Consider the following 10,526-nt stretch of genomic DNA (forward strand, 5'->3'; position numbering starts at 1 on the left):
TGTTGCAATACACGTTAATGATGAAGGGATTTCATATTATCTGTGCATACTGTATACAAACAACATCAATACAATTTGTAGATTTAGAACTGAAAGGGATTTAACAGCAGGAGGCTGCAGTGCTATCAAGTAATAAGTTTATCTTCAGCCTTGCTTCTTTATCCACATTGCCTAGAAATCGATTGTCAACTTAGTATTCATGTGAACAAGTCACTCAGCCCTGAAATTTTAAACATTTATTCTGTTGGTAGTTTCCTGAGCTCTCTTCATAGATCCCAGTACTTTGCTTCTTCCACTTTTCCCTTGCCACTCCTAGCACCCTGAAATCTGTGTCTTAATTCTTCTCTTAGCCTCCTATAGTTCTAACAGTCCTGCTTCAGACAATAGTCTTAGTGAACACACTGCTCCTACACCATTACGCAAACTGATGCTTTGTCCAAAGGACCCCATCTGAGTGCTCCTTAAGGGAGTATTCAAATAGCCACTCTTAAGCACAAAATCAGGAGTGGTTTGCTTGTACAGGAAGGTTGGATCTAAAAGTTCAGATACCAAGAAGTAAAATCATTCATTTACTAGTGTGAAAAGCTATACATCCTAGAATGGCTTCTTTCTGCTGTCTTTCCTGGACTTCAGTTTCATTAGGCCACCTTGGCAGCTCGTAGGCCTTGAATTGGTTCCACACACAAGATCACAGAGAAGCTTAAACATATTATCCCTTGCTCTGTGTGACTGCAGAGCAACTGAGAGTTATCAATACTAATTTTAAGTCACACATTCACCTTCACAAGTGCAGCATCATTAACAAACTGTCTGCAAGTCCCAGATTTTTCACTACTGAATCTCTTCATGCAGATAAGCATATCAGAGGTTTTGAGAGGCCACACTTCATCTGTGGGCTTATCTAATAAATACACCTTAGACTAGTGAAATAGTATACCTAAGAAACAAAAATCAATACTTTCAAATATGTGTTGTAAAAGCTAGGCATCTTCATCTGCTCTGACTTGAAATAAGCAGACTAAATTTCCGAAGCACTGAGAGCTATCTGGTCTTACTGCCTTCAGTTGAAAAATAAACTGTTTAATTAAATACTTTGGCATGGACCTTAGCTGGTTAACTTCCAACTCTAGCATTAAAAATGTTTTAAAAAAAACCTTCTAGTTATTTCCAGGAAGACATCTCTTCAGTGTTATGATCTCATCTAGGAAGATTACTTGCACTCACTATTTGAACTTCTCTATCTACCTCATTCCTATGGAAGCTAAGAAATAGTTACACATCCTAGAGTATAAAAGCGTTTACAGCATCTATTAGATGAGTAGAGGTAGGTACACAGTTGCCTCTGACCAATTTCAGGATAACCCAAGAAAGGTATTATTCATAAGATAATAATAAGAAAGGAATAGCTTACCCTGGTCCAAAGATAAGGGCTCACTGGATAACTCCTAGAAGGAAGCCATCTCCAAGTAGAGATGTTGCCCTCTTAGCTGCCAGCCCTTAAACGAGGTTAGGGTCAAAAGTGAATTGCTTACACTTCAGCTCCCAGGGCCAGCCACACCTCTTCACCAGGTGCTCAATCACTGGTTCAGGCTACAATCTGACAGTTCCTATGCACAGTACCTTTTAAGATCCATTTAACATACAAAACCCTACTCCCCCACCAATACTAGGACCTGCCTCAGCAGAAAGTCAATACAGTGACAAAGATCTTTATCAGTTTATGAGCTTATAAAAAGCATTTAAGTAGTCTCATTATAAGCTGTACCTGAGCTACAAACCTCTCAGGTATATCTCATTCCCCATCTTCTGATCTAAATGTTCATGTCCTTTTCAAACAAAGGTGTGTTGGCTGGAAGGTATGACACTGTCTGGCAGAAGGTGAGAACATGACATCAGATACGAGCAGGAGTATGAGAGGAGAGCACATCTGCCCATGCACACATCAAGTCATTCTATTCCCTGGCTGCATGTGTTGAAATTTCCCTCAGGTGGCTGATTTCCATTAAGACACAAAACCAGTATTGATGTGGATGAACATAAATGTACATCAGAAGACTGTTTTGAAGAAGTTTTGATAGCATCAGTAGGTATTCATCTAACTCAAAATAGGTCACTGAGGGGATTCTTAGAAACAAGATATGTTACCTAAATAGTTTTATGTTTGATTTTTAATGTAATTAGTAAAATCAGTGTACCTTGTTTTTAAAAACAGCATTTGCCAATAGATTCAAGTTACTTGGCAGCACAAAAGCACAGCACTCTGAGTTCAAGCATAAGAAGGTATATGTTCCTATTAATCCTATTTGTTTTTTTTAACAAGGATTTTTTGAAAAGCACAGAATGCAATTAAAAGTTTAAAAATATCAAGTCTCACTCTGCAGTGATGATGAATTTATAAAGTTATGACAAAGAGTGAGATTCCTCCAAACAACAGTATATCAGCCTCCTGGAACTCAATCTGCTTTAGCTATACACAGAAAGGTCTAACTCATTTTACATATTAAGAACAAATCCACAACATTACAATTTAATAACTCCTTCAATTTTGTAATTCATGAGACAGAACACACTGGAACATCACCACTAATAGTAGATAGGCTTCGTCCCTGGAACACACAGCCAGGGAAGAAAGAAGTGTGGTTACAAGAGAAGTCAGGCACTTCATGCAGTCTTCACACAAAACATTCAAAGCTTTTAGTTCCTCAGACATCTACTGTTGAAAAACAAGAATATGCATAAGGCCCAAAGATTTTGGTTTGATACAAGCAGAATGCTTGATGTATTACATAGCAGCAAGATCCAAGCACAAAGCATACACTAGCGAGAAGCTGTACAATGGCTCTGACTCACATGACAAGAATCTTCCTTAATCTAAAGAGCAACTGAAAGTAGTCATCACTGCCTCAGCCTGTGCACAGCCTGCGTATTGCCTCAGGCATACCACAGTGCTGAGATCACTCAAATTAAATCCTCTGTTCTAGTTCACCACAAAGTTGCAGGAGTGCTCTGTGACCCTTACCTAATGTCCTGCCTCTAACCAGAAGTGTTCTTCTGGACTAATACTATTTAAGCACCAGCTAGTCTCCACAGAAAAAAAAAAACTAAACATAGAAATAGTGAGATAGTGCTCTATTTTCCGCTAAAGTACAGTTAGCACTAACATAACAGCTTCCTGTTCACATTAAGCTAGAATTGATACATTTCTTAGCATGGAAATTTGATTATCAATTTCAGTGGCTGAATATTCAACAAATTAACACTATGCAAGTGTAACAATGATGTTTCCATACTTAGATGTATTCTAACTTTATGCACTAAATTTGTAGACAGTAATTTCTGAACTATGGGTATCATAAGAGGTTTTCTAAACATATAGAAAAAGGTTGAAAACAAAGTTCCCTCTTACCAAGGACACATTTCAAAACTAATAGAAGATGGCTATTTCTTCCTCAATAAATCATTCACTTTTTTGGTCTATTTTTGTTCAACAACTTTAGTGACCTGAATGAATGGATAGTATGCACCCTCCATAAGTTAGCTGATGATATAAAAGTCTGAAGGAGTGGCTGACACATCAGAAGGCTCTGCTGCCATTCAGCAAGACCTAGATAAGCTGGAGAGTTGGGCAGAGAAGATCATGCAGCTCAACAAGGATAAGTGTAAAGTCCTACATCTGGAGAGGAATGTGCACATGCATCAGTACAGGTTAGGGCCTGTCCTGCTGGAAAGGAGCTCTGCAGAAAAGGACTTGGGTGCCTGGTGGTCAACAGGGTGGCCAGAAGCCAGTAGTGCACCCTTTTGTCCAGAAAAACAAATGGTATCCCAGAGTGCATTAAGAAGGAGCACAGGAAGCAGATCAAGAGAGGTTATTCTCACCCCCTACACTGCACAGAGAAGGCAAGGAGTACAGTGAACAGAGAACAGGCCAGGTTCTTTTTTTGGTGTTTACCTTAAGTCAGAAAAAGGGGCAATGGGCACAAACTAAAACGTAGGAAATGCCATGTGAGTATGAGAGAAGACTACTTTTAGAGTTATAGAGCACCAGAGCAATCTGTCCAGGGAGGCTGAATATACCCAGAGAAGGAGATTGTGTAAAATCTGCTTGGACACCTTCACTTGTAACCTACTCTAGAGAATTTGCATTAGCTAGGATCTCCGTAGATCCCCTCCAATTCCTAAGGTTTTGTGATTCCACTGGATGTAGCGAAAACTTTTTTTTCCCCTTCCCAGACCTTGTATTTTCCAATCAGGTTGTCTTCCTGCAGTCTCCTTCGAAAAACAAAGAATTAATTGATATTACACCTAAAGAAAGAAAAATTTGAATATTATTATTCCAGTCAGCACCAACATAAACAGTCCCTCGCATTTTTAATCACTTACATCAACCTTTATTCATGCCTTAATTATGTAGGTATGTTCATGAGACTCCACTAAAAACCACACAAGATGACAGCTCTTGAGGAAAAAAAGAGGATCTACACGACCTCATGTAGTGTCCTACCCAGTTCAGCACAATTATTCAAGGAAATCTTTAGTGATTTAATTAGTAAGGAAGAGAAAAATAAGAAAAGGAGACAAAGAAGGATAAAACACTCAAACTTTAACTGACGTCAACTGTTGTCAAATTACAAATCTAGATATGCTGAAGGCCATCTTCACAAGGCAATTAATTTATATTCTCTATGCAGGTACAATTTTAATATGCTGATAATCAGCTCTACTCAAAACAATATTGCCCTCCTGTATCAGCAAGAAATTATCTGGCAATTGATTTGTAGGTAACAAGCAGAGCACTGCACATTCACTGACCCTCTGGATAGAAGTGAATGTGCCCTTTTAAATTTAAAACAGTACGAACCCCTGTTCCACTGTGCTGACTTAAGAGCGAAGAAAAAAAAAAACAATTTTGAAAGAATATGGAGATCTTTCTGCAAATGACTCATTACATCAGTCCTGAGATACTGATCAGTGCTGAGTAATCCATACATCTGTCATTAAGTAGACTAGGAAGAAGACAGGAAGGAAGATAGTAAAGAGATAACAGCACTGCTTTAAAAGACTAGGCAGATTAGGAAGAACTGCGTAACACAGTAGTTTGTTTGTCTTAGATGTCTGACAACAGTGGGAGCACTAGCAAGCAGCTGTTACCACATCTTTGATCAAGGAAAAAGGACTCTAAATACATTGTCTGTAAGCAAAGATAACAAAGGTAAGTGCACAAAGACTACCTGACTCCTACCACTAGTCTTCATTTTAATAACTGCATTCCTCACAGATGCCAGAGTCTTACTATCAAGCATCAGCTTCAGTGAAGCAGTAGCAGCAAGAGTAAACCATGATGTAAAATTTCGCCCAAAATTACAGAACATGGAAGCCAATATTTTGAAGGACACAGCACAGTTTCTGCCAAATACACAGCCATATCTACATATGAATTCATTTTAATGGAGTACATTGAAAACTTTAATGAGTCTTGTGCTTGAACTTTGTAGATGTAAACACGCATATGCACATCTATGCTGAAATCACTTCTAACACTTAATTGACATCCTGGCAAAATGAAAAAATAATACAGGATTGTGGCCTCAACATGAGTTCACTTGCAGGTAGTGACCTATGTCCTTGCCCCTTCAAAATCTGAGGTTTAAGATTACACAATGGCCTGCCCATTAAAAAAGTCTAAAGAGATTTAAGTTCTCTGGTACTAGATGCATTCTTACTGAACTCACAACATTTTGATCCTCTAGGCTGCTTTGCTGTCCCTCTTCAGTACTGAAGATCAGTTAGCTCCTGGCATATCCTTAATTTGATGCACTACTGAGCACTGTATGTCCTTAGTTGTGGTGGTGTTCTTTGTTTGTTTGTTTTTTTAAACAGGAAAAAAAGCATCTTTAAAAGGAATTTTATTGCACAGTTCTGTCTACACTCTTTTTGAAAGCAGGTGGGTTTTGGTTTGTTGTGGTTTTTATCCCAAAGCCTTGTGACTGAAGTATAAGGCTACAGTTTCTAAGTTCTCTCCTCCCTAAACCTACAGCAAGAGGTAAACTCTGGACTGGAAAATGTTTCAATGATATTGTTGCTATGGCAAAGCTTAGTGTAAGTTTAGAGATTGGGCATGCAGCCAAGAAGAGAATGGGGGAGGGTTGACATTTCCCCTTTTGTTCTTTTCACAAAGTTTGCTTTCTGCAGCTTTTCTCAAGAACAGAAGAAATGTTTCAGCTTCGATTATCTCCACAGGAGCTTGGGCTTTTTTTTGTTTGTTTCCATCCCCTGCCCCCCAAGAGCTATTGTAACTTAAAACTTTTCCTCAGTTCACAATGGAATATATGCATATTCATAGTAGGTAATTCCTAAGAAGATTGTGATCTGTACTGCTGATTTTCCCTTCTATTAGAAGAAACTAGACTGGAAACTGGAAACGGGGAATACAAATCCAATGGCTCCCTTTAAACACCAGTCTAACGACAAAAATTAGACTATTTTCTGATAAAAGGTACCAGTTTATGGCTAAGAGCAGATTCCTGGTCACTGCTGTAAACAAAAATTTTAAAACTCATTTACTGTATCATGGCTTACATCTCATTATCTTTAACCAGTGTTGGGCAAGGTTCGTGTAATCCGATTCTATACTTGCATTCAATTAGTCTTGGACTTCAGTATAAACTGTAAATTTATACCTATATACTTATATTTAAGACCATTGCTTGTCAAAAAAAAGAAGCTTACACAAATGTATTTGTATATAGAGAAGTGCAGTGGGATACAAACCCAGCACAGGCATGCATATATATATTTCAACCATGGGAGGCAAAAGAAGTTACAAAAGCACATTAGATGACCTTAGAAACACTTTGACAAGCCCAGGAGACAGTTTTCTAGAGCTCTCCAAGTACTAGCATTACTGAGATTGAACAGTTAAGCCAGTTTTATGCACTTTAAGACAGTAAATTATGTCACATTCTGGAAACTCTGCTGGATACAAAAACTGAGTAGTAGTTTACTCTGTCTTCTGAACTCAAGAAATTAGATGCTGAAAAGAGTTAATTTGCAGGTGTATATGAACACGCCTCTGAAGGAAACAGACGTCATAGTATCAAATGCGACAAAAGGATAATAATACTAAAGAAGAACTGAGTATACCAACAACAGGATCCAGTGTCAACTTGCCCCCTCCAAATTGAAAAGATCTTGATTCTGGAGCTTAAGTCATGACAAGGAGATGGAGATGAAGTTCTTCAATTCACATCAGGCCGTCTCACTGAAAGATGCGTACATCAACATACTGAAGTATGAATTCCAAACAAAGTCATCACAACCACATAACCAACACCAGATTCCCATTTTCAGCAAATGGAGTTCCTGTGATTCCAGGCATGCTGGCTTTCCTCAGTCAGCTTGATACCTACAGGGACGATCTCAGGAGGCCTGGATATAACACGAGTTCAGGCATTGCGTAGATGTTGGTGCATAGAGATCTCTTCTTATGTTGCTGAACACTTGGTACAGTCCTGCTCTGTGTGCTACAGCTGAGGTTAGGTTTCACTTCAGCCTTCTAGCCCCAGGGAGCACCTACAGAATGGTAACTACTAACTGAAGTACAGCCTGCAGGATTTTACACCTACTGCATTGTCTTGAACTTCTATTGCCTTAACATCACAATCCAAGAAAGCTTCCCTACCTAAGATAGCAGTGATTCTTGAGGTTAAACATATCTAATTCTTTACAATAAGTCAAAGCCTCAATCTGCTATAACAGAAAGTAAACTGAGCTTAGTACTGGCAACTACAATCTGATTTACGTCTTCACAATTCTAGAAGAAGCAATTTTAGAAATCCATCCTTTCAAAGCTACCAGTGGTTCCGTTTTATTCAGATTATGAAATGAAATTTAGTTTAATTGAAAACCTCTTCTACAGCAATGTAATTGTCTCCCAATTGTTTCTGAGAAATCCATTACAGAACAAACAACTTCACATCAAAAAGAAAAGGTTTGCACTGTTCCACTGTCATCTATGCTTTAACAGTAATCAGCTGTGAACTTCAACTTCAAAAGCCTTTAATACAATGTCCACAGGACACACCTCTCAGTCAGGTTTGCAGCAACAAGGAAGTTCTTTGAGAATCATCCTAGAATTCTGGAATAGTCTAAATCAACCCACATAACAAACAAAATAGCATCAATAGGAAAGAAATCAGTAGGTTATTGCACAGTAAATAAGAAACTTAAAGCAGTTAGAGCTATCAATGGCAATATTTTTTATTTTTTATTTTTATTTTTTTTAGGAAAATAAAAAATAGAAATACAAGATACCACTCATGAACTTCAGTTTATACATAAGGACTGATAACCAGTCACTACCCTTAGACACAAGGAGAGTCTTTTTTCCTGTTATATGAAGTTAACTATTTACTGGTGCAAAAGTATCTGTAAAGATATTCTAGAGGACATGATGCACCTACAGGCATTTTCTGATGAAATCGGTAGCACTTCAAGGTTTAGTAATATTTTAAATGGGGATAGTAACAGCGTTCTGCTGAAATGACAGAACATTAACCACTTTGAGAGTAGCACCTTATGTGATGGCATTACATACATAACAAAAGCATGTAATGAAGCATAGCAACACAGAAGGGTTTATGATTGCTGCAATCTGTTCAGCCATCTGCCCAGAAAGCCATGTAATTAACAGTTTAAAAACATGCAATGGAAAAGTAGGGACCAGGCTGTATACGAGAAAGTGAATCTAAATGAAAGAGTCTCATTCATATCTTCCTGAAAGAGGTCTGTTACCATAATAAAATGCTGTAGCAAAGGGTTGTTATGATCATCACATTTCAGTCATTAAAAACTCAAAGGATGTTAACTATTAAGACAGTTTTAAGACATTAGACCATTTTAATAAGCTTTGTCACGTAAGCACACACACATACACACCCCCTACATTTGGTCAAGCACTAAATCTTACTAAAGTAGTGACTAAAATGTCTGCCTTTCTATCCTTTCAGTCACTTCTATGGTTGCAAAATTGAAAACATTACTCGCATTTTTCAAATTCTAATTTACAGTTAGAGCAAGTTACATCGTGTATATTTGAGAAAGAACATGCTGAAAAATATGCAGTATTTAAAGGATAAATTTCTAACAAAATCTATTTGGACAGGATAGTGGCCAAGAAAAGTTAATTCTTTGGTTTACAAAGTCCCATCTCTAGAAATGCAAGGATACATCAGAGGTTTCCAAGACAGTAATAACCTATGAACAGTTGCTCAAACTCATAACAGCAGCTCCCCTGCTTTTTCTACCTGTAAGGTAACTGTTCCCAAATGACTGACAGGCATTCTATCTTGGACATGAGACATAAGGTGCATTAATAGGAAGTCTGACACTTACGGGGTGCATCTGGCCTTCTGCACATCATTATCAAAAACAGCACAGCTCATCAAGTTCAGTAGAACCTGAGAACTGCTACTGGTATGAAAGTTCTAGTAACACTGTTTGGGTGCTCTGGTGTGCACACATACTGGTAGGATCCCAAATAGCTAGAAAAGCTTAGCAAAGCCATGCCAGTTTTAAAACCTATCGAGGGAGAAAACACCATTGCATCCAGAAAAATTCACATGTAAGGCAGCTCTAAATTAAATGTACATTCTGAATTATGTTTACCATACTATCAGCTGCCAGAAGGGATGTCTACTCCTTTAGCCAAAGTCTCAACAGTATTAAAACAATATGGCAGCATATAACTCACTACCCTATAACATTCAGCACACGTGCTACTCTGATTTATACTGTTCAGCGTATCAACAAAGCAGTCACAGAATCACAGAAGGCCCGGGTTGGAAAGGACATCAAGGATCAATCTCAAACTCCCCTACCACAGGCAGGGCCAACCACCTCCACACTGTGTCACTGATCCACTAAGATGCTCAAGACACAGTAGGACAGACTGAGGAGTGAAGCTTGCTTTTTTTTTTTCCTTCTTTCAGAAAGATTGCATATATCACAAACACAGGAAGACAGTGGCTTGAGAATAATTTGAACTTCTGATAAGGCTATCAGAGACAAAATTCCAGCAAAAAACAATACCACCTGGCAAATATTTCCCTCCCCCCCCAAAAAAAAGAGGACTAGTAGAAACTAACATAGCTTCAATGAACTTAACTCAAGTGCATACAGCATTTCTCTAGTTGAAAAGCTAAATGCAGCTTAGAAGTAGGCAAGTTCACTAAAATTGAGGTTTATTTCTGTATAAGTTTCTATGCTTAATTCCAACTGGCATAGACAGAAATTAATCTACAACACCCTAGAAGTAAAAAATGACTAAGAAATTCCCTAGAGGATTTTTGATCCACTCTCAGATTGAAACAGTTTTCTCAAGACTCCTAATATTCTTTTAAAAATAAAATAAATAATAATAAAAGAATAAAAGTTACAAAGCCTGGTCTGCTTCACAAAAGATATTTTGGCAACCCCAGAAGGAAAGCAGAAATAATACATTCTACACAGCTGGGCTTACACCCCCCCCC

The sequence above is a fragment of the Meleagris gallopavo genome, chromosome 10 (genome assembly GCF_000146605.3).
Source record: "Meleagris gallopavo isolate NT-WF06-2002-E0010 breed Aviagen turkey brand Nicholas breeding stock chromosome 10, Turkey_5.1, whole genome shotgun sequence".
NCBI lineage: Eukaryota > Metazoa > Chordata > Aves > Galliformes > Phasianidae > Meleagris > Meleagris gallopavo.